General features: G+C 35.2%; 1 long non-coding RNA gene across 1 annotated transcript in view; it reads left to right on the top strand.

The window, feature by feature from the left end:
- Positions 1-1862: 1862 nt before the first annotated feature.
- LOC111088899 overlaps positions 1863-5626 on the top strand; it is a 16317-nt gene continuing 12553 nt past the window's right edge. Inside the window, exon 1 of the long non-coding RNA XR_002613271.1 lies at positions 1863-1876. This is a non-coding gene — a long non-coding RNA (uncharacterized LOC111088899). The remainder of the gene's footprint in view (positions 1877-5626) is intronic.

Genomic DNA, 5626 nt, shown 5'->3' with positions numbered 1-5626 from the left:
TGATCGAACTAAATTTCGTAATTTTGTGCGTTGATTTATCTGCGCATTGATTTAATTATTGAGTGACTGACTGATCTCGTGAAAGAGTATTCTAACTGATGCAAATTTGTCTTAAAAATCAGATTAAGTAAAGCAGTGGATTGCAGTAAAGAGAAAATGAATTGAAGAAAATTCTAAAGAACTGATGAAACAACAATATCCAAACTACGCTTACTAAACAAGTTTAATCTAATATGAAATTAGTGCGTCTTTGATAACGCGATTGTTCTCCATAGGATTATTTTTTTTTTTTTTTTTTTATGAGATACAATAGTTTCACGCTATGTGATTTAAAATTCGTAAAAAAAAATACAACAATGCAAGATCAAGGGATATCCGTTTATTTGTAAGTTTCTTTTCCTTACGAAAACGTGAGTTTCAGTGAAGAAAAGATGACGTACAGGTTTAATCTATTCTTTGATTCGCTACTTCCTCTACATCAAACTAGTTTCACTGTATTCACGACTCGTAAGCGCTACTTGAAAAAAGCAAGGAAAATAAAGTAGGCCTGATATTAGTGGTGAAATGTAATAAATTTCTTTGGTTTAGACGTATAGTCCTTTACTCACCACTGATAACTTAGAATATTTCAAGCATTTTGGATAACGTGACAAACCATCACAACTAATTATCATAACTTACACGGATATACAATCGACGTAGACGTTTCTGACTTAAATAAAACAGTATCAAATTTTTTTGAAAAATGGGACCAAATATGTAAAAAAAAGGGCCTTTTTTAAATTACGTAGCTACTTATATAATAAATTAAAATTATATGAAACATAGACGATAGATTACGTTCTGCAATGATTTTTCAACATATAAACAGGACTAAATGGGTCTAGAAGCTAGAGTGCTCGGATTGGGAATCCGAGGGCTGGTTGGTTGTTTTAGAGCAAAGCCATATTGAGCTATCTGCTGTGTCCACCGCGGGGAATCGAACTCCAGATTTTGGCATTATAAGTTCGTAAACTCACCGTTGTCCCACCGGATGACAAATCCGAGGGTTCATTTGTTTGTCTGTTTGTAATTATGCACAAAGCTACATAAAGCTACCCGGTTTTTAGCGTTGTAAGTCCGCAGACATACCGCTGTGCCCCTGGGGAACATCCGAGGATTCATATCTCACTTACCGTTGCAACAAAAAAACAAGCTCTGAAATTTTGGGCAGTAGATGCTCTATAAGAGTGACAGTTAAATCCCACCATTCGGTGAGACAAAAGTAGCCAAGGGTTGACAGCGAATACTATTGACTAGTTGTCTTCTCTCTCTAGCATGCAAGTTCAACATTAGAACGACTATGTGCAGATTCGCGCAGAAAATTCTAATCAAACATTTTAACAAGTAATAAACATCATAAGCAAGATTTATCGTCATTTTTCTTTGTAACTTACTAATCGTTATTAATTTCAGGGAATATTTTTATGAATTATATCAACTCTTTTGATTCAATGTTAACAAATATTTTATTTAACGACAGTCATTTTTAATATTAGTTTAGTAGAAGACAGGTAAATTAAATGATACTTAAATATCGACTCGAACAGAGGATCTTTAACGAATCGATAAGAAGGCGAAAAACGATTATTTCATTAAACGTGATTCATCACAATCCCACAACGTAAGGAGTGAGTACATCATACATGATTTTATCAGCCCACAATAGTATAGAATATAGCAATGTCATAATGTACAAAAAATACCACAACCAGACTTGCTAGAGCAGTTAGCAATTTCATCTTAATACTGCCGACAGAGACCTCTATATGAGATGTCGATAAAGCTCCCATTGGCACGGTGGAAAGTCTGAAGGCTTATAAAGTCTAAAAACCGGGTTTCGATACCCGTTGTGGGCACAACGCAAATAGCCTATTGTGTAACTTTGTGCTTAACTGGAGACATAAAAATTGGATTAAAATACACTGAATAAAAATTTGAAGCTATTTTAATAAATTGCATAACATCGATTTATTACTACAATAATTCTGGTTTAATAATGCGCACAATGGTTGAGTAAAAAAAAAAAAGTGTCTACAGGATGAAACAAAAGTAGCACCTCATTTGTTAAGACATATCGGGCTCTCTAAAATTGCACACGTTCTAAGTAAATGTTTTTCAAAGGCCCGTACCCCCAGCAAGAATTCCACATATCCCCAAAAGTATGCTGCCACAGTTGGGAACCATTTTTATAAGTTATACCTTTTGACTATCAAGAAATGTACGATACGATTGGAACATTCATGTTACGTTGTAGACAGTCATTTTCAGTCTTGCATGCGCACCACGCAACAGAAGACTGCTTTGTGTGGATGGTAGAAGCAGATGTAATTAGTGTTGTGTTAAAATTATAGTCTTCGTTATAAAAGCTCTATACAAAATACATCATCTACCTTATACCACCAAACCTTGTTGAATGTTTGCAAAATATCTCTCAAAGTTTATATTTTCTTTATAAAGGGCCCTAGCATGGCCTAAAGGTTAGGTCGCTCGATCGACTCACAATCTGCGGGTAGTGGGTTCGAATCCAATTACCGTACATATTTGCCCTTTCAGCCGCGGGAGCGTTATAATGTAACGGTCAATCGCGCCATTTGTTCGTAAAGAGTAGCCCACGTGTTTGTAGTGGGTGATGTTGACTAGCTGTCTTCCTTTTAGTCTAGCACTTCTAAATTAGGAACGGCTAGTGCAGGTAACTCTCTCACACATACAAACAATTTGTGAGAACGTCTAGTATGAAAAACTAAACTTTTTTCGCTTTTTGTTTAAAACCCATAATTTGTTTCTGATTAGTTTAAACTCCTATCAAAAACTCGTGTACCTTAAGCAAAAAGTTAATTTTTAGTCTTTCAGATATTAATTATAGCATTACATATAACGAGCTTATAACACTTATAAGGAGAGTTTGTTTGTTTATTTATTATAAAGCACAAAGGGATATTTTTTGCTATGCCCACCACGAGTATCTAAACCCGAATTTTAGCGTCATAAGTCAAGAGATTTACCGCCGAGCAACTGAGGGAAGGGAGGTGGGGGGGGGGCTACGAATGGTTTGGTATGTTTGAAATTTTGCGCAAAGCTACACGAATGCTATGTGCGCTAGCCGTCCCTAATTTAGCAGTGATAGACTAGAGGGTAGGCAGCTAGTCATCACTACTCACCGTCAATTCTTAGGCTACTCTTTTACCAACGAATAGTGGGATTGACCGTCACATTGTAATGCCCCACGGCTGAAAGAGCTAGCCATATTAGGAGATTTAGGTATGTTCTAATCATTTACTAAGCTAATAAGATATTCTTCATATTATTAAGATATATATATAATGAAATATGAAAAATGATAACAATAAGTATGTACCCAACATTTTAACTAAAAATTAGTAAACTTATTACTTAACTTACTGATAACAAATGTTCGCAGATAAAGTTACCTCTGTATCACAGGATTATGTTGTTGTTTTTTTCAAGTTGTAAGTTCTCAGACTCAGATAACTAGGTTTCATTCCACAACACTCAATTCGTTAAAACGTGCACAGGATTTCCAATTACGTGATTAAGTACGAGTTCCGCTTAGCCGCTGTCTCAAGTGGAAAGTCGAAAGTTAACATAGTTCTTGGTCGTATTAAGCACGGACCAGCGAAAGGCAGTTTTAGGTTGAAATAATTGGTCATATCTATATTAAGTACAACTCTTATTGAGTAAGATTACTTGAAAAGGTGGGGTGGGGGTAACTGTGAGAACGTGAGTGAAACGTGACACTACGCCATAAGTTGAGAGAAGCAGTGGCAATCGATCTGTCTCCATAATCCAGAGTCCGTAGCACATAAGAAAGAGCACAGCAGTCCCCATCCTTATATGTTCTGATGGTATACACCAGATAATCGTTGACAAATATTAACTTAACGTCACGACGGATAATCTTCTCTAGACTTTTCAGTTACTGACTAATAAGAAAGAGCACAACAGTCCCCATCCTTATATGTTCTGATGGTATACACCAGATAATCGTTGACAAATATTAACTTAACGTCACGACGGATAGTCTTCTCTAGACTTTTCAGTTACTGACTAATAAGCATAAGGTATAGCTGGTCACGACAGATAATCTTGTTTAGGCTTTTCAATGAATAACTAATGAGCTTAAGCATTTCTGGTCACGACAGATATGCTTGTCTAGGTTCTTCAATCATTGACTAATGATCTCAATCGAAATCTGGTCACAGGGATAATCTTGTTTAGACTTTTATATTACTGCCTTATCAGCTTAATCTATGGTTAAAAGCGATAATATTGACAAAGCTACTAGATCACTGCCTAATCAGCGTATATCTATATTTGATCACAAAGGATAATCTTGTATAAACTGTTAGATCACTGGCTAATTAGCTTAAAATACCTTTGATCAAAAAGGATAATATTGTCTAGACTGTTAGATCACTGGCTAATTAGTTTAATATACATTTGATCACATAGGATAATCTTGTCCAGACTGTTAGATCACTTGCTAATTAGATTAATATACATTTGATCACATAGGATAATCTTGTCTAGACTGCTAGATAACTTACTAATATTAACTTAATATGAAGCCGGTCACAATGAATCAACTTGTCCAGGCTGCTAGTTTCATGAGGTTGATTTGTAACGTAAATAATTACATGAATCCAAATTCTTGAAAAATTAGTGAATGTACTGTTAAGCGCTAAGCTATACTTACAAACTATTTAAAACTGACATTTTAAACAAATCAATTCTCTGTTTTGGAGTGACTTCATGGTGAAACGTTGTAGAATGGACGGAAACTGAAGACGAAAGGCAGAAGACTTTCGAAACGTCGTCCTCTACACTTGTGTCTCTACAACAGGCAGTTAGTTGCCTTCCATTCTACAAAGTTTCTTCATGAATACTCTGCCTAAACAATCTATCAAAAAAAAGACTTAATGGTGTTTTCTCTACGCCGGTTTGGAGTGACTTAATGGTGTTTTCTCTACGCCGGTTTGGAGTAACTTAATGGTGTTTTCTCTACGCCGGTTTGGAGAGACTTAATGGTGTTTTCTCTACGCCGGTTTGGAGAGACTTAATGGTGTTTTCTCTACGCCGGTTTGGAGAGACTTAATGGTGTTTTCTCTACGCCGGTTTGGAGAGACTTAATGGTGTTTTCTCTAAAATCTGTTTACAGTGCTTGATATAAAATGAAAGTTGTAAAAATATTAACTAATTTGATCTTAAAGTGTTACATATAATGTAAAGTTTGTTTGCACTTCGTTAAAATTAGGGAACGATATAGAAAATTAGAACTATCTAACATTTCTACAGCTATTTCACGTGCTCGTAGTTTAAACTCTTGTAAATACGTGATAAAATTGAAGCATACGACTTATTTATGATTAACAATGTGTAAAACGCCATTATGTTGAAATAGCAGTTGGTGCTTGAAACGTAAAATCTTGTGAAATAATCACCAATACTGAAGCATACGACATATACGCAGCGTGGTCACAAGTAAATAGACACCACCTTTTCAGTAAAAAATGAAAATTTTCAGTCATATTCACATGAATTGATATATTTATAATTTAATTAATAT

The sequence above is a fragment of the Limulus polyphemus genome, unplaced genomic scaffold, assembly GCF_000517525.1.
Source record: "Limulus polyphemus unplaced genomic scaffold, Limulus_polyphemus-2.1.2 Scaffold4685, whole genome shotgun sequence".
In the NCBI taxonomy this organism is placed as follows: domain Eukaryota; kingdom Metazoa; phylum Arthropoda; class Merostomata; order Xiphosura; family Limulidae; genus Limulus; species Limulus polyphemus.
Note: the sequence above shows the minus strand (reverse complement) of the source record. Positions and strands in the feature narration are given on the sequence as shown.